This window comes from Camelus dromedarius, chromosome 28, assembly GCF_036321535.1.
Source record: "Camelus dromedarius isolate mCamDro1 chromosome 28, mCamDro1.pat, whole genome shotgun sequence".
Lineage (NCBI taxonomy): Eukaryota > Metazoa > Chordata > Mammalia > Artiodactyla > Camelidae > Camelus > Camelus dromedarius.
In genome coordinates this window covers 20,135,909-20,156,141 of record NC_087463.1, presented here as the reverse complement: position 1 = coordinate 20,156,141, position 20,233 = coordinate 20,135,909, and the positions used below count along the sequence as shown (strand labels likewise).

Here is a 20,233-nt window from a genome sequence, read left to right as displayed (position 1 = left end):
ACAGGGTCCTTTGTAAGTCCCAGGAAGACTTTATAAGCCTAGTTTCCAGTATTTAAATTTGCTATGGCCAATTAGATTACTGTTTTTTTTTTTAATTTATTCAGGCCCAGCACATTACCGTGCAAGGTAAAATTTGTGCAGAGCATATTTCCCCATCCATTTGACGTTTACCTCAGCGGTGGGATTTGTTTGGTCAATGGAATTGATAACGAAATTGCAGTCTCACTAGCTCTGAGCCAAGACTTCTAGAAGCTACTCATCTTCAGAAGGGTAGATGGCCTAATTTAGTAAAGTTGTTCCTAGGAAGATTTTAGGGACCTCATTAAGTTGGTAAATGATAAGGCGAAATGAAACTGCTAACGGCAGCTGGTCAAGCAAACATCCTTGGTACTAATTAGCTCTGCAGTACGAAATGCAGGAAACATTGGTCCTTGGCAACCTCCGTCTGGCCAACCAGAGTGTTTGGTGCCAGTCAGCTACCTGCAGACGGAGAACATTACTTGACTAAAGGCATCTATGTCTTGGAAAATAGAGCATTGGGAAAAATTATGAGCAGCAAGAAGCTATTAAACAAATATGTTTATAAGGGCAGCTGATACAGCACAGAGAAATAATGTAGCAAATTCCGACTTCAGCAGGAAAGAATGAGTCTGCCAATTTGGAGCTCAGAGTCTCAAAGAAATATAGTCAAACAGAAAGTCACTACTTGTTAGAAGAACCAGTTAAGTTTAATTTTGTTTGTTAAATTCCATAACCCACCATCTTGATATACTTAAACGGGGTCCAACTGGATAGTCAAGGTTAGTGAAGGGTCTGGAAACGTTTTCCAGATTGTATGAATGATAAGATTTTTACATTATGCACAAATTACAACAAAAACTTACAACAGAGTTATGAGTGAAATAACTCAGGGTATTCTCTGGGATGAGAGTTGATGAGGATAATTTGCTGGTTTTTTCTGCTCCCGGTTGTGTGTGGCTCAGACAGAATTTCCTGTCGGGAGTTTGTTCTCATACTCCTTAGGGGAAAGGAGATTGCCTCAGGTTAACTGACTGGCACGTTCTTTACCTAACATATATTTTGTAATTTTTTTTTTATTTATGTCCTCTGTAATGATAGAAAGAACAAACAAGGTTGAATCCAGGAGAAATTTGTCATTCCTTTACAAACTTGACGTTGAAATGAGTGTCTATATTGCTTTGTAAAGAGATATGTTCCCTTACAACAAAGAGCCTGGACAGTTTCCGGGGCACGGTGGGGTGGGGTAGAGTGGACCTAAAAACAAATATGATCATTTTTCACAACATAGATTAGTAAGCTTGCTGTCCCTTTGCTGATATGTGTTTTCACACTGGAACCAGGGGCTCTGAGTTCTAGAAATACAAATGAAAGTGCGCATAGGATGGATCCTGATTCACAGACCGCACTCCAAGTCTTCAAACTTGACAAGTCTTTTTTTTTTTTTCCGGAAGAGCTTTTGGGAGTGCTTGACAAAAATCAATGAAAACACTAGGTTTTCTGGTGTCTTTACTGCCTACTGTGCTATTAGACGCCAGGAAGAATGAAATCTCATGAACCCTTCTCAGTGTTATTGACTCTCTCCCATCTGACAGCTCCCCCCTTGATCCTGATGGGCCCACATTCTTTCGCTTTATAATTTAGGAATGCTAAATTGAGGACCGTCAATTTCGACTCCGTCTCTTCCTCATGTTTGTGACTGACGGCTTCCACGGTGATCAGTCATTTGTCTCAGTCTGGGCAGCCTCTGCGTCTCAGCTCTGCTCACTAAAAAGATTTAAAATTGCTTTTGAACTTCGGGGTGGAGGCCATGGACAAATATGGCCCCGAAGAGCATCTTCCGTGACTTTGATTCTCAGATGGCTTTCAGATATGCTACTCATTCTCCCAAAGTCCTCACCTACCCCTTCACCTCTGCTCAGTTTACAAATGTTTATTTTTGTTCAGTCTGACCTGCTGGGGCAGAATGCAAAAACTGCCTCTACCAATTTCTCTGAAACTGCCTTTACCAATTCCTGTTTTCTAGACCGTCTGGTTTATCCATGCAGTCAACCTGTGCATGCCGCTTGTGGTGTTTGCCCACTGGCACTACGACCTGAGTATCTGGTGGAAATCTTGCTAGTCACGTTTATAACAGTAATAGGTGTGGAGAACAAGCAGAGAACCACTGTGACTGTGACTTCTGACAGTTTTGACTTAAATAGTTGATGCCCATTTGGGAAGCGTTGGCTGAAACAAGCACTGTGCCCCCATGTTCTGCCGCGCGTTCACATCTACACTGAAACTGGAATTTGGGCTCCTGTTTCTCAGAGTCTCTATGTGCAGGGCTGGAACTGGAGTGACTCTCATGCCCACCCTGGGCATTTATTACAAAGCATTGCCAAAAGAGTCGATCAACAGTTTCAGCTGGAAATCTGGTCCCCTGGGTCCCAGCTGTACAATACATGCCTTTATGCAGCTGTTCCTCTAACTTTAGACTTCTCATAATCCACACAATCAATTGATGGAAAAAACTATCTGCAAAATCAATTCCTCCCACTGTTTCATTGAAGAGCAGGGAGCTTGTCTGACTGTTTGCTCAAAATATTTTATACTGATCTTAACATGTACTTTTTTTCACAAATTTGCATATCAGTGATCGAGAAGTCAATCAACTTACAATTATAATTATAATCTGATCTTGTACATGACATATTAGCATAAATAACAGTGAGTGGTAATGTGGAGTTGATGAAACATGCTATACAAATAATTTTTAGATGACTGCACAAATAAATTGTCAACTAAATGGACTTCAATATGCAATAGATGGTACATTGGCCAGGAAATCCTAAAAATAGACAAAAGGAAACTTCCTGGGAGTTTTGAACTTCTTGACAGAGCATCGGAGTCATGTCTGCTACAGATGGGATCTCAGTTTCCTGAGTCTGCTCACGTTAGTAGTGTATATTTTGTTCAGATATTGCATCTATGGGAGACTTTGAGTCATAAAGCCTGGGATATCCATCATGATACCTATTAACATAAGTTTTTTTGGCTGAATCATTCATCTTAGTAAACTAAATAAGCTTCCCCAAGATTTTAAACTAAATAAGCAGAAATGTGATCCCTGAATGGCATAGATATGTCTTCCCTGCCATTGACAGAGGCATTTTAGAGACACATAAATTCAAGAGATAGTCTCATTCACCCAGGGATGTTAAGGCCTGTGCTAGAGTGAGGAAAGGTCCTTGTTAGAAAAACCAGTGACTCACCTGATAAAACTCTGTATTTGTATCAATTTTCAGGAGGAGATCCAAGGAAAATCATGACCTACTTACTGTAAGAGAAATATTGCTGTAGGAAAAAAAGATTGAATCACGACTGCGGACATAGATAACATAACAGAATCCTGCAAGTTGTAAAAGCAATGTGGGCAAGGCTTCAGATAATTTCATCGAATAGGATATTGCCTCTGATTAAAGCTCCGATATTAGTCACACACAACTAAAACGAAAAATCAAAAACAGAACAACAACAGCGACATAGGACTGTTGCTATTGTTCATATGCTTAATGGAACGCTTGTCAGCAAAAAGAAAAAAGATACAAGAACAATTGCTCAGAAAAAATCACAATATTATAAAAGATAACACATAATAAAGTAAAAGAAAAAACAGCATATATATGTGTATATATGTTACTTTTTACTTTATATATCATGATACTATATTTTATACATTTTATATATTTTATGCATTATGATATAAGGTATATTTTATATATACATTTTATACATTTATATATTTCATACATTATGATACTATAGACTGAAACAGATTGGAACATACCTTTACTCTTTTTGTCATACATTCTTTAGTGGTTCTTTCACTAACTACCTGGAGATGCTCTTCTCTCCTAGTGTTTCTATTTTGCTTTTCTGTGAATAGTTACATACTTTCACTCTCACAATTGTTGGCTGGACTAACTTTTCCTTGCGTGCTGCTAGTGAGGTGGAAAGACCGCCAATTCTCACTAAACTGCACAGATGCCCCTCCTCTCCCGGGGAGCACAGCTGGACTCAGACCAGGAGATGCCCAGGGGCTGGTGTTCGTGAATACAGCGTGGACAGAAGTGAGACCAGGAAAGGGTGCGTGTGGGGAAATCCACACTCTCATTCCCTCCTCTACTGTCCAGGCACAGAGGTTTCTGTGGGCAACTTCTAGGGTTTAGGGGGTACCGACGTGGAAGGAGCCAGGCTCTCTGATTCTAGGTAAAGCTGTGTGCTGAACCTTTGCATTGGAATTTATTATGGACAGAAGATAAAAGCTGATTTTGTTAGGTTACTGAGACTTGCGAGTTATTTGATAATATTAGTTTATCTCAACTAATATAAACCATGACTTCTTAGGTAAGACAAAACATGCTGTGAGTTTAAACGTTGGTACTTTGGAGGGAATATTTATTTTCTGACTGGTAGCTTTTTAAGATTTTCTTTTTAAAGTTGATTTTCCAATGTTATAATTAAATGTGTAGAGGCATAGATTAACTTTTGAGGTTTTTGATAAAGTGGCCTCTTTAAGTAGAATCAAAACAGAAATCCTTATGGATGTTTGAACTACAACTCAAAAGATTACATGTATTCATTTTGCATAATTTTCTGAGTAAAGTTCAAAAAGAAGTTATTTAATTTCTTTTGAAATCTAGGGGATCCTCTGTTCTTGCTTCCTTCATGTTCAAGTGTGGATGCAGTTCCTCTGGTAGTTATTATACTGGACATGGGGTCTGTGTATTCAGCATGAACCCCCTATCTCTGACTTCTGACACCCAAAAGATAAAAGGACAGCTTTCTCTGTTACGTCATTTGGTCTGATAGTTCCGGTAGTATGTCCGGTTGTTGGACAGTGTTTAATATTGGGCATTCTGTAGTGATGAAAAGACAAGAAGACAATTTTCCAATGGTTGTGTGTTTTAAGGAAGCTTGTCATGTCCTATTGGAAGCCCCTAAGCTGTCACCTCTTCCTGCCTGTTCAGTGTCTCAAGGATAGAGGTTATTCCACACTATTTGTTTAATTCACTGTGAAATTCAGGAATTCAGACGTGGCAGGTCTGCAGTTGGGGCAGATGAAATATTGCCTCTGGGGATCAAAAGAATCCCAAGTACTGGGCTAAACTCTCCTCTGTCCTTGGGTCTGTGCTCTGATGCTGCTAGCCGGGTGACTGCCAGCTCCCGGAGGACAAGTTGCTTCATTCTTCTCCTGCAATTTCCTCAACAGAGCTAAAGGCTACAGAGGCTGAAGACGGAATCGTTGCCTCGATGTCTCAACAGCCGTCTGGCTGAGGAGAGCGTGCTGTTTGGAGTCTGCAGTGTGAGAAGGGAGCTACATTTAATTAAATTACCTCTAATCAACAGTTGTGTCTTTTTAACAGAAGAAATGTGAACGTCCTTTCTCTCTCATCTCTCAGAACACCTAGCGTCTCCTATCACGTTCCTTGTGAAATCATCATCGTTACTGTTGACTTCATCGGAATTTTGATAGACGTCCTGTGCATCTCCTGTACTAGGTTTCCTCTTCATTTAACTCATAAATCAGTTCGTTGTCTTCTTTGAAGTTGACTCAGCTCCTTTCCTTTGACTATTTTTTGGTTGTGTCATAGAATGAATAAATGTGTGTGTGCATGTGCATGGCCTTCACGCAGGCTGCACAGAGGTTTTATAATGTATCTTTGTTAATCTTTTATACATGACCGCTGGTTTGAAAAGTTGTTCTGAGTTAAATTTCTAGAATATTAGAAACAAATCTTTACTGGGAATATTTTAACGTGCAGTTTTATACTTGATAATTCTGCTATCAATCAGATTCCTGGTGAGCAAGTAATATTTTCTCTCTATCTATCTATCCATCAGCTATGCATATCTTTGGAATTTAACTTTACTTTGAATAAAATTGACATTCTGATAATTTTTTTAAAAACTTTTTTTTTCTGCAGTAGTTCTCGTTCCATTCATATTTCTCTAAATACAACTGTCACACACATGCTTTGGTTTCAGGAGTCATCCTCTCTTTTGACTTTAGAAATTTCTGTATAAATTTATTGCTATTTTATTTGTCTTTTCTGGATTTATTAAGCAGATACTAGAACTCTCTGACCTTCCACATTTTCTAAAGTCTTATTTAGCATTTTCTAACATGTTATATTTTGTTCTCTGTTTTGAAAACATTCTCAACTTTGTCTTCCTGGATTCCATCTTTAAAAAAATATTTTAGCAATGATACTATAATTATCAGTAACTCTCATTTTCTGATTGTTCCATTTCATGCCAACTGTTTTGTTTCTCCTAAGCTAATATATTCATGAATATCTCAGAAACTGTACATTAGTGAAATGTTATGTTCTGGCTAAACAAGGTGGAAATATCATTCTTTAATAATAGATTAGAGAAAGAACTCATCAGGGTCAAAATGACTTGGCCATCTAGTCAAAAATAGAAAAGCTGTAATACATTTAGGCAGTAGAAGCAGGCTGTGCCTGGAAGAAGGGGAAAATCTCATGTTACTGCTCAAAGAGGATCCAAAAGAAAGTGATACACAAAAACCGGGCCACACATCACTTTTGACATATTATTCCACCTGAATGAGAAGCAGTACTCTGACCTGTGGCCTCCAAAGATTCTCACCTGTCAGATCAGTCATCCTCCCTGTCATCACCTCCTGCAGGTCTGTAGTGAAAACATTACGTACATAAGTGAACGTTAACAGATCATTGAAAGATGCAATCGCATGCATTATTTTCTACAATTTGAAACGCTCTCTCTTTAGCTTCTTAGAAAGTACAATGTGCTTTGATTATATTGTTTATATAGGAAGCAGCAACAGAATGCCAAGTAGTAGAGTTATGGACTCTTTCTTATTGTAAACATGGCCTGTGACCCATTTTTGTACAGAGATATGTGTCTGGAAGCTTTTGTATATTGCAAAGAATAACTTTGCTCTTACGAATGAAATACTCCTGAGAGAAAGGGCTGTGAGAAGATACATTCTAGCAGCTTGATAGTTTATTATGTGTAACTGCTCAGAGTATTTCATGAACACGTTTCAAATCTCTGTAGATGCATGGTGATAGATAAGTGAATTTCAATTTTGAGACGTAGTCACAAAGGAAAAGTAATTGAAGCATCTCCATTAAGAAGTGCAGTCCAACTTGTTAAAGCAGGGCCAGGAAAATGGATGATTTCTACCCCTAATGCTTGATGATTGTGAGAGTGAGGACAATTTCCAGTCACCATATGATGCTAACGCCAGTTGTCAGAAGGGGTGTTTACAGCCGGAGTAGCAACCTGGAGGTCATGTTGACTTATGGGACCCATGTACTTAGAAAACATATACATGTGAATGTCTTCACTATTAAAAGAAAGTTTAGATCACTTGTAACCTAGCAATCCTCAAATTATTTTTCTTTCATTCCCTCCAACAAATCTAAAAATAATATGTCAATTTTATTATGTAGAATTATTATTTTATTAGAGTCTATCATTGACAGTGTTTTCCTTTAGGACCCTACATTAATTCCTTAATTTATAATACTTTCTTAATTAATAATATGTACATTCATAGCTCTTTATTTCTCCTTTGTTAAATTAGCCTTCTTTTTCAATTAAATGGAATTTTCAAGTCTACAGTTGTGAGAACTCTCTGAACAATTTTTACAAAAAGTTGCCTTTCCATTACGAATGTTCAAAATCTCTTCTTGAAAAAGTACCATTGTCCTATGTCAAATGTAACAGAATTTTCTCATTGCCCCCTGGTGAATGTTTGCATTAGACAACTCTTCCTTCCAACTGTTAATCCAACTCTGATGAAAACTCAAACCAGATTGACAACCTAATAGGTTCAGAGATAGATGGTGAAACTCAAGTGATTTCTTCCTTTGAAAAAGGGACTGATGAAAAAACATAGGCTTCCTTTGGAGTTAAAGGAGAAATGATTTGGTGTTTTATTTCCCGAGGGTCAGTATGTTACAGGCTAGTTTCTTTTTTTTCCCCTTTGAGGAACTATATCCTATTTATGAATAATACCTTTTGAAACCCCAGCATTCATTTGATATAAAAAATAAAGGCAGCACATTTACAGAAAGGTTATGAGTGTGTCACAGAAATCTGCTGGCCTATATTCTATCCCTTTAAAATCGGCTCTGGTCAAATGAACATCACTCTTCCAAGTAAGAACTTTATCCCACACTACAAATGTGCTTAAAGCTTATTACCAGGCATAATTCCCAATTCCCAGCTATATTCTGAGCAGTAGAAAAGGCAGAGACTAGTCACATTCAGTAGCTTCATTTCCCCCAAACTTGTGGAATTCTAAACTCTGATAATTTTTCTTCTTTATCCCCAGCAATACATGATATATTATGGCCCACTTGACTGCTTAAGTATTATTAAGCCTGGAAAAAATGATTTTCTTAAAACTATCAACATTATTTTGAGACTAAAGTAACATCTTTAACAGTGCTTACTGTTCATAATTTAACTTTTTTTTTTTCAAAAATCCTTTAGCAATTGAAATGAAATGAGAAATAATTTCCAAAAATTAATATACATTTCTCTGATACAAGATGCCTTTAATGTGATTAGTTGGGCTTGCATTATTTTTTAGTAAAATGTATTTTATTAGTATAATAAACTTTTTTTTTTAATTTCTTGAGAAACAGAAGTTTGTGGCATAAATATATCATCAGATCAGGAAAGGGTTAAAAAATAAAGTTAATCACATTTAAATTAAGATGTAAAACTCAGTATCTAATTTAGGTTCAGAAGCCAACAATAATAGATGTATTTAAGAAAAGCATTTTAAGCTTTTACTGTCTAAATTGAACTGACCAAAGCTTAGCTCTTATAGGAAGGAACAAAATAAGGAATTGTCTGTGCAAAAAAGGTATAAAATTTATTCAATAGCAGAGAAAGAAGACCAGGCGGAACAAAGAGGTGGGAGGGGTGGGAGGGGGACAGGTGGGGAGATCCTCAAGCCTACTGTTGATTAAAAGAAAGATTTCAGAGCTCTACATTATAAAAATCTGTTCCAAACTAGCATCTTTCTTCACTGTGTTTTCATGCCACTTTGAGCATTTAATCCTCTTCACATTGTGTCTTGGCTTTCTATGGCTTAATATCACATTAATACCTTCCTTATTTTCTGTTCACCACCAAAGCTTGTGTAAGGAGTAACCAGCTGAGCAACTACTTAAGGCATCAGTCCTTAAGGTGTACCAAACAATTTCTGGAATACATTTGAATGATTATCTCAGCTAACTCACATAACCCATACGTCACCCCTTCTGTAAGAGTGAAGAGTATATTGTTCTGATCCTGTACTGTCTTTGAGAGGTCAACACCAACACTATCTATCTGCTTTGTATTTTGCAACAAATAAATACTAATTCAAGGGTGTGGTTATAGGGCAGGGCCACCAAAATTTAAATGTCAGTCACTTGTATGTAACAGGTGAATTCTAAGAGATCTTTTCCCTGCAAGAGTGAAAACCATTCTCAGCAATCAGACTGTTGATATTCTAGAAAATGTTGACATTACTCTCAAGAGAGGTGCAGTTATCATGAGGCACCCCAGAGGACTTCAGTCACATCAACGTAGAACTCAGTCTCCTTGGAAAGTAAAAGAGACTCTCAGTTGACAATGGGGAAATATAAAAGAACTGGCTATGGTTTCTACTATCCACGTACAGGGCTTCCTTTCCAAGATGAGATCTGCACGTGCCCACTTCCCCATCAATGTTGTTATTCAGGAGAACGGGTCTCTTGTTCCAATCTGAAATGTCTTGAGTGAAAAACGCATCCACAATGTTAGGATGAGACTAGGCAGCCCTTGTTCAGTATCTCAAACCCCAAAAGATGAGTTCAGTCTTAGAGGAAACGCATTAAACTTGTATCACGTTCAGATGTTTTGACTCAGCAGGCCACAAGAGTTAAACACAAGGAAATCTTCAGATCCTATCTATGATTCTGGAAAAGGAATAGTTCAGCAGGCTGATGAATAATATTTAAGAATTTTCCAGCTAGGGAAAAAACAAAAAGCCAGATGATTCTTAAGATCTACTTGTGAGGTTTTAAAGATGCAAAAGCCCTGCATTAAAAAACAAAAAGGAATCAGTACTTGTTGCAGTACTGTTTATCAAGAATAAGTTATTAATTGTTTAATTTAAAACATGTATATGCTTGCTTTTTCATCTAATTATCAAGTATTATTGAACACATGTAAGACTTTGGACACTGTTCAACAATCTGGAGATGGCAGGAAACAAGATACAGCATGTGGAACTATTTGGAAGCAAGCATATGAGGGGCCTATTAGATGTTTGAGAACTTATTAAGTGTCTGTACTGTCTTGGAGACATGGTCATTCGGAAATAAAAGAAATTTCCTGAAGGCAAAGTCCCCTGGTATATGGGAAGGGGAGCCTAGGCGGATGGTGAACTCCATCCTTCCCAGGTCCTTGAGTACCTCCCCGGGCACATCAGGGAGGGGCCAGGGCCTGAGTTTTGGAGCATCTCAAGTATTTACTTTACCAAAATGATAATTGATACTCATAGAACAGAATGAACTAAACAGAAGTCACCAGAAAAATGAGAGCATAGCTACTATAAAAGTTAAACTGAATAAACAATATCACAATAAAATTTGACAACAAAAATGTATCAGACATGTCAATTACATGTAAATATTCTCAGTGAGCTCAACTGGGATACATGTTACTTAAAGAAAACTAAAAATAGTTTGAATATATAGATTGATGTTAAAGTTGGCATTAAAGATTCAAATATAGATTGATACTAAAGGTTCCCATAAATATGTGTACATAAATGTAATAAAAAATTAGGCCACAGAAACAGAAAGGAGAAAAGCCATAGAAAATAGAGATAATGTTGAAGTTATGGAAAAAATTAAAACATCAACATCTGTATAAAAGAAGTTAAAAATATAAACAGATTAAACATTTAAGTGAGAGTGTATAAAAATTAAAAGAACATTTTCCAGAGAACAGGACTTTTCTATAACTTATAAAACTGAACAAATGCAAGCATTGTAGGAGCCATGACTTTTCAGTCTGTTATATAATTAATGCTCATTTTACTATAATCAAATGTTTATTCCTTCATAGGAGCTGTATTTCAGAGTGCAAGAAAAAGAATTGCAGTGGCACTGGATAGATCACACTCATGTTCTGACTATTATTTTTACATAATTTTTGAAATATCATGAACATATTCAGCTTGACTTATACTCATTTTTATCTAAAATAAATTGATCAGATGTTGGAGGGAAAAACTCATCTTTATTTTTGGGACCTTTTTTTTTCGAATGGGTGCCTATTTGCTTTGAATGAGAAGACTACACTGACAGCCATGCAAGCAGGAGTTTTCTGTTAGGCATGTTCAGAAAGAAGAAAAAGGATAAGAAAGATTTTTGGAGCATTCTGAGAATGGACCTCAACACCAGTCTTGATGCAACTCTAAATTACGTTGAATTCCATGTCATTTTGACACCAACCAGAATTTTCCTGGTGATAAATTTCAAGACGATTTTTGGCATATGGTGTGAAGTAGAAGTAAAGGCTTTATTTTTCGCTTCTGTTTTTACGGTGCCCCATTGATCTAGTGTAAGTTTCTCACATTCCTTTCAAAACTGTTTTGCAGGTTTTACCGTACGGTCTCTACACATATGTATATGATTAGGCTTACAATTGATGTTGGTGATGTTATTGTAAGTGGTCCTTTTTCAACTTTCAATTTACAATAGTCTATTGCTGGTTTGTAGTAACACAATAGATTTTGCATACTGACTTGTATTCTTTGAAATTGCTAAATTTATTTATTAGATTTAATAACATTCACATAGAGTAGTTGAGATTTTCTGTGGAGACAATTGTGTGGTCTGAGAATAGAGGTAATTTTATTTCTTCCTTTCCAATAGTCACGATTTTCTTTACCCTTTTTGCTATGATCAGTTTTCTAAGAAAAGATGTGTCTCTGTCTTTGGTGTCAGGTTAATACTGGGCTCATCAAATTAGTTGGAAAGAGTTCTATTTTTGAAAATTTTGTTAACAATGGGTATTATTTCTTGCTTAAATATTTGAGTATTCATCAGAAGGCTAGGATTTTCTCTGTAGGTATAGAGACATTTTCCTCTTGTTATATTCCTTATTAGAGTCTACCTTTTCTAATTTAATAGAGCCACTAAAGCTTTCTTTTGATTAGTTTTGCATGATATATATTTTCAATTTTATTTTCAACCAATGTATATAATATTTTAAATGTGATTATTGTAGACAGAATACAGCCAGGACCTATTTTCTTATGCAGTTTAATATAAATAAATCACTTAATGCAATTTTTAAAATAGTTCAGTTAAAATCTGTCCTGATAGTTGTAAACTGTTTATTCCATTTTCGTCCTTTTTTTGGTCTCTTTATAGATTTTTCTTGGTTACCTTTCTATGCCCTTTATCTAGGGCTTACAATATATATATGTAATTTATCAAAGCATATATTGAAACGCATAGTATACTTCTTCACGGGTCATGTATAAATCTTACAACAGCATGTTCCCAATTTTCCCTTCTGTCTTTGAGAAATCGTTGTTACGCATCTTGCTTTTTATACATTCCACACAACTCATCAGTGCTACTTTTGCTTTAAGAAAAATGCTTTAAGCATTTTTCATTTGGAGAGATGAAAATGAGAAAACTACATTTTGTATTTACCTTTATTTTAATTATTTCTCTTGATCATCAGTTTTTTGTAAAGATTCACATTTCTGTATAGTATTTTGTTCCTTCTGCCTAAGGAGCTTCTTATAACATTTTTTTTGCAGTGCAAGACTCTCTATAGTGAATTCTCTTAGCTCCAGTTTGTGTGAAAAAAGTCCTTCTACATTCTTGATGAAAAGTACCCTCCCTATCTATACAATTCGATGTCGGCAGTAGTTTTATTCTTGTATCAGCATCTCGGAGGTGTTAATCTATTATCTTACAACTTAAACATGATTTGCTTTTCACGCAATATGTCTTTTATTCGCAAGCTGTCTTCATGGTCTTCTCTTTATATTTAATATGCAAAAATGTGAATGTGATTTGTACATGAGTGTATGTCTGTTGATATGTATCCTCTAATTCGTTAGCTTCCCACATCCGTGGTTTGATTTCATCCATTAATTTTAGGAATATTTCAACCTTATGTCCTCTATTTTTTTTTCTACTACATTCTCTCTTCTGCTTGTAGGAGTCTATTTACAAGTATGTTAAATTGTTTGAATTGTTTCCACAGCTCTTAGAGACTATTATTTGCTTGCATACACACACACACACACACGTACGTATGTCAATGCGTATGACGTTGCGTATGTGTATATATATTCATAATATATTACAATTTTATTCATATGTTTATTTATATTTGCTCTTTTTCTCTCTAGGTGTTTTAGTGCCAGTAATTTCTATTTACCTAGCACCACTGATTCTTCAGCTGTGTCCCATCTACTGATCAGCCCATCAAAGGCACTTTTTATCTCTGCTACCACTCTGCTCACGTTTCCATTTGATTCTTTCTTATGGTTTCTATTTCTTTCTGAAATTCCCCAACTGCTCTTGCATGCTGGACACCTTTTCTACTAGAGCCTTTAACAGATTAACCATAGTTATTTTAATTTTTTTAATTTAAAAATTTTAAATATTTAAAACATGAAAAATTCCTGCCATTGTTTCAACAGCTAGATCATATCTGAGTGTGAAATGTGTACTTTGTATTTATGCCTGGAAATGTGTATGCATATCCTGCTAGTCTGTTAGTGAGGAGAGTTGAATTAATTTCTCCAAGAACTGAACTGAGTGCGGGTTTTGCTGTTTCAGTGCACACTCAGCTTCAAGTCCCCCAGCTCTTACCTTATCCTTAGGGAGGTGGCCGGTGTGCTGAAGAATTTTTCTTACTGACGTTTCTCCACTGTCGACTTTCTCTGTGTGCTGAATGAGCATGTTACACAGTGAGCCCCCCGCTGTGCAGCTGTTTCTGTCTCACACTGACTGTGGCTGCTGGTTACTCCTTGCTTGCTAGCCTGGTCCTGGGGCGGGACTTTTCTCTGTTCTCCTGGGTCCCGGGCAGCCATTGAGCTCCTGGGTCTCAGGACTGGTCTCCATGATCCTGCCCTTTCCCTGTGAAATAACTGACCGTAGGGAACCTCTAGTGGCTCTTTGCCACTCCGCCAGCGGCAGAGGCCTTTCTCTCTCTTCCCCTTTCCCTGGCTATACTAGGTCTTCATCTGCGTCCTGTGGGCAAAAGAGGCTGCTTGCCCGCCCCCCGTGGCTTAATGCTTCTTATCCCTTCTACCAGGACACCAAGTGGAATACTTTGTCCCATCTTCAGCACAGTCCTCAATATTTCCCAAGATCATTCTAGAAAAGAGCCTGTGAAAAGCTACAACTCCTCTTGTGTATTCAGCTCCCTGGGGCCTCTGTCCTTTCACTCTGACCTGCAATCAGCATCTGCCATTTTGTTAACAAATTTCACTGTTACTCACCATGTTCACACTACATGTCTATTGAGGACTTAACTCTGCACCAAACAGGAGGCTAGGATCAAGGGATTCAAAATAAGTAAAACAGAGGCTTCCAATTATAATACCAGTTTCCTTCACCCTTGTCTGCATATTAGAGCTCTCATGCCTCTAAGTGTCTCTAAGCGGTTTCCAAGATAAATTAAATCAGACTCTCTGGAGATGGGATCCACATAACAGTATTTTGTCTGAGCAGCTCCCCAGGGGATTCTGTTATACACCCTGTCAAAGGCTGACCACTGCAGCACTCTGCACTCTCTGCCTCCTGCCACTTCTGTTTGTCTTATTCAATTTATCAATGAAGCCTTTATTGAAATATGCCTTACTGTGTAACAGCACAACTGCCTCCTAGGGAAAAAGGAATTTACTGAATTAAAAATAGGAGACAAACTTTTTACAAACAACTCTTTCTTTCTCTAACTGGGGATCTGTTGTGTTTACCTGATGGATCAATTTTTATTATCTGTTTTCTATTCATTTGAAATTAGGGAAAACTCTGCTTTGTCTGTTGAATCAATGAGGCTATGTTTATGGGACGAAGCATGGTAAACAAATTACCAGACATTATCCCTGATTTCCCAAGGTGAACCCTTGGCCTTTTCAGTGACGTGGCTTTTAGAATGTATTGCACCTTCTTATTCAGAGACAGAAAAATAGAAGCCGGATTCACAGGATTCTCAGTGCTATCAATCCTGTTCTTGAGCTGCCCAATTATTTCCCTGGAGGTCTTTGGGATAACACAGGTTTAAACGAAGGACATTTGTTTCTTACCGAGACATTGGCCTGAAAGTTCAAGGTAAAATTCTAGGGAGATGCAAGACAACTCTTTTGAACTCTGTCCAGTTGGACCAAATTGATCAAAAATCACAGCACTTGGAGCCTGTGTTTTGTCTGGATTAGTGCCTGGTGTTACCACTCCAGGTGGCAGTAGCCAGGCCCACGAGGAAGCAGCAAAGGAAACGAGAGCTGAGATCGTGCTGGACCAACACAAGTTCGTCAGTTATGATGTTTTGTCTTCTTTTCTCTGCTTTCCTACTTTTTTATTGTTCAAAATGCAGAGGCATTAACACATTCTGTATTTTGCACATTTTGGGAAATTGAGGTTAACTGAAGTTTTATACCTGCAAATATATACACAGGTCGACAGGACACAGAAGGTCAGAGAATTCCAAGTGCTGAGCAAGAATAAAGGGAATTTGGTAGCAGAATTTCACAGGGAAGCCCAAGTGTGAGCCCAAGTATAGCTGGATGACCAGGGAGCCCTTTTCCATCTGACTGAATCACACCCAATTTTGAGGGGAAAAGCCTGCTTGTAGAACAACCCCCCAGAATAGGAGTAAGTTACTTCAATGCCTGAAGGATGCTGGGCATATGGGCACAGAGACACAAAAGTGTACAACTGGCTTCGAACTCTTGCCCTAGCCAGGTCCCTGTGCCCATATTAAGTAAGCTTTACACGGGGAAGGTCACGAAGGTCCCTGAATGAAACTTATTTATTGAGTTAAAAATCTTCAAGATTAACCCCAGCAAATTATTTTATCAACATTATGAAGCAAAATAATCTGATTAATCTTCTCACTTAAAAAAGTAAGCAAAGTGCCAAGTACTAAAAAATTAATAAAATTACCAAGTAAAATCTTTTTAAAGACAAACATTTGAATTCATTATTGAACTGGCAGGAAAGAAATCCTCAGAGATCAAAACAAAGTGAAAGCAGAACTCATCAATTAGAGAAAGGTTATTAAAAATTACCTGAGCATATTTTGAGACACAACCAAATAGACCTTCTAGAAATAAATATATAATTGTTGAAATTTTAAATTAACTGGATTATTTAAGAATAAATAAAACACAAACACAACTAAAGAATTAGTAAACCAAAAGTAAACCTGAAGGTGTTTTGTTTGTTTGTTTATTTTCTAAAGGCAGAGAGAAAAAACTACAGAGGATATGGATAAGAAATTAAAATAAATAGTATTTAGAGTAATAAGACTTTATATCTCATTTGAATTCCAGATGATGAGAAGGTAATAAAAGAGGCAATATTATAAGGGCTAATGAGTGAAAATATCCAAAAATTAATATTTAAAAAAGACATTAATACAACTATCAACAAAGCTTAACAATTAGCATGTTACAAGCAATCCCACCCTCCCAAAAAAAAAACCCTAGAAAGATTAACGTGCCAGGTCAGAACACAAAACCAAAAGAGAAGATGTTAAGGATAATTAAAAATTTAAGAGAGATTATCTATAAAGAAATTATATATATTTTAACATAACACTTTTTCATGGGAACAATGGAAGTAAGAAAGAGCAGAAACTTACTCAATTTGCTAATTAAAAAATATGCCAGTCTAAAATAAGCATAGATACCCCTGCTCTCTTTGGGGTTACATTTGCATGGAATATCTTTTCTTATCTCTTTACTTTGAGCCAGTGTGTGTCCTTAAAGCTGAAGTGAATCTCTCATGGGCAGCTTTAATTGTGTGTGTGTGTCTCTCTCTCTCTCTTTTTTTTCCCTAAATCCATTCAGCCACTCCGTTCTTCTTGATTACAGAATCTAATCCATTTACATTTAGAATAATTTTTCATAAGTAAGGATTTACCAGTGCCGTGTTATGAACTGTTTTCTGGCTGTTTTCTAGTTCCTCTAGTTTTAGTTCCTTCCACTCTTGCTGTCTTCCTTTGTGAAAGGATGATTTTCCACAGTGGAATGCTTTGATTCCTTTTTCGGTATCTTTTGTGTATCTACTGTAGGTTTGTGAACTAAAAATTCTCTGGGAGACTACACCTTAAAACTTTTCACCAGACACACTGAAAAAAAATGGCAACTCTGCGAGGTGGTGAATGTGCTAACTGACCCAATTGTGGAATCACTTCTCAAAGTGCACATGTCACAACAGCACATTGTGTATTTTAAATGTATGCTATTGTATTTACCTCAATTATACCTCAGTAAAGCTGAAAAAATACATCAAGTACATCAAGAACTTTAAAAAAATATATGGCAGCCTGGCATGTATACAAAGTAAAATTATCTTTCAAAGAAGGTGGTAAAATAAAGGTATTTTTAGATTAACAGAAACACTTAGCTAGCATTTACCAGTACGTATGAACCCCCAGGGTCCGCATGGCTCCTGAGGATATGGAAAGAACTGTCAACTCCCTGGGACTGTGAATGGGGGAACGGGAGATTAGCTGAGGTGGGGACAAAGCTGGCTTGCTGCACAGGAAGTCCCCTGGTTAACAAATGTGACAGACATTAAGAAGGAAGTACACTGTCTACAGGTAAGGGCAGTTGGGGAAAGAAAGAAACAAACAAAAACTTTTAATCTGAGAGGCAATTGGATGAAACCTAGTAGTGAGAGTTGAAAAATGATGGAGTAGCCTCTGCGCCTGCACGGAGTACAGCCTGTGAATGCACTCCGCTGTCATCAGACACGTCCAGATAAAAAGCTTGGACACCAGTTCTCTCAGATCCCTCAAACCCAGCTGTGGCTGCTTCAGCTGTATGGGGCAGCTATAGCAGAAAGAAATGGGTTTTTGAACCAGATTGTGACTGAAATCATAATCCGACATTACCAGTTAACCCCTGCATTACACTGAGCACATCAGAATCCATCTTGATTAATGTGTGCACCATAAAGCAGTCAGACTTTTCAAAAAAAATTAATTTAGCGATAAAATTTAACTACTGCATTTACCATTCTGGGACTTTAAATTTTACACCTGTTAATGACTTTATAAAGTAAAGGTCAATTCTGTCAGAAAAGTGAGGGTAGGAGCTTCAGGACGATATGATCAAAGGGGCAGTTTAAGACTGAAGGAAAGTAGTGGTCATCAGAGTATTTTATTCAAACTCCACGAAGGGCTTTGCAGCGCATAACCATGTGTAGCACGATGCTTTATACACTGTGGGCAATCAAGGCATAGGAAGGAAGGAGTTGAACTCACGGTTGCAGCGATATAGACAGTGGAAAATCAGAAGATGCTATTTAATAAAATTTATAGAAATTCTAATTGAATAAAGGTATCAGTTGAAGTTGAGGCATCTGGAATAGTGACTGGCCATTTTTAATTAGTTCTGAATTGTTATTTTGTAGAAGTGTTCTTCCCAGGGAGGTAAAATATGGATTGCTATTAATAATTCACAAATCATTATTCTAGCTTAGGATTGATTATGACAGAATTTCCTATTTTTTTGGTTATAATTAGAGAGCATATTAAACAAGTACATGACCTGCCTTCCACCTTTAAAGCTGAGCATAATTTAATATAAGTGCTCCAGTACACTGCTCAAAATCCTTATCAGTACAGGTTACACTAAACAGCCAAAATTGTAGTGGTATCTCCAAAATATTAGTCAAATAAATACACCAAAATGGTAAAATTCTGGTTCCTAAACTTCTAAACACTGGTATTGTACAACATACAAACTTCTCTTAAACCACCTGGAAATCACCAAACCAAAAGCATAAATTAGTAAGATTTTCTAGTTATTTCAAGAATTTTTTTTTTAAAAAGGTCCTCGTTCTATGATACCACAACCTTTGAAGTCCATTGCTTTGCAAGAGAGAATAACAAAATGTTTCTGTGTGCTTTTTCAGCCGAATCTGTTGACACTTTTATAGAATCCTTTCAAATTGTGTCTAGGCAACGTTAGTGAGGAAAAATGACTTAAAGATATCAGTTATTTTCTGCACTTTTGCTTTATTCTGAGCACATAGCCTTCAACAAAGCAGTTGTTGATTTTTAAAAAAGAAAAATCTAATGAAAAACAATCACGTCAGCAGAACTGGGTTCCTGATGTGTGTTTAACTCACGACGCCCTGTTGCAATGCAGGAGAATGCAGTCAGTGGGAGGGAGTTAACTCTCCAAAGGGCCAGGGTCCACCATCAGCAACAGAAGTTCAGGGAAGGGAGGAGCGAGATAAATCAATGGTTCATCCATATGAATGCTGTATTGCTCACACAGCCACAGATAACCTGATTGTCGTTCGTAATGTTAGGCACATTTTTAAAATAAAAAAATCACTACTCACGTTATTTCTCTAAACTAAGCTAACTCTATTATCTCCAGAATTAAATCTCTTTCCAATTCAGGCCTCTTCGTGTTTCTTCTGCTTCTTTACTCAGCGGACGCCACCAGAGCTTCAGCACACAGTGTCGGTCACGTTGCTGTTGACCTTGCGTATTGTCGCTCTGATTCCCACTCCATAACAGAATGTTTGCTTTTTCTACTTTCCACAATTGTCCAAATGCTGAGCTGGATTCACATCATTAGGTCATCACACAGCTACATAGAATAAATAGTAGGACTTTAGGAACAACCGCAGCCTAGTTTTACAATTTTATTCCAAACCAGCTTGTTCTGGTTGTATCCTGATTGCTTTGTGATATGTTGTGTTCATGCTCCATTAGACGAACTCCAACTATAATTCATCTGGAGAGACGTGGAGGTGGAGAGAGGCCCCAGCAAGTGCTTCCCAGAATCATACACTTCACATGGATCTCACTAATTGCCACGGAGGGGTCTCCTGCTGGTTCCTTTGATAGTTTTTATACTGAGAAAAAATTACTAAAAAAAAAAAAGTTTGCTCCTGAATAGCATGTAACG

General features: G+C 37.2%; 1 pseudogene; it reads left to right on the top strand.

The window, feature by feature from the left end:
* The first annotated feature begins 347 nt into the window (after nucleotides 1-347).
* On the top strand, nucleotides 348-10,011 carry LOC116149716 (large ribosomal subunit protein uL6-like; annotated as a pseudogene).
* The last annotated feature ends 10,222 nt before the right edge of the window (nucleotides 10,012-20,233 follow it).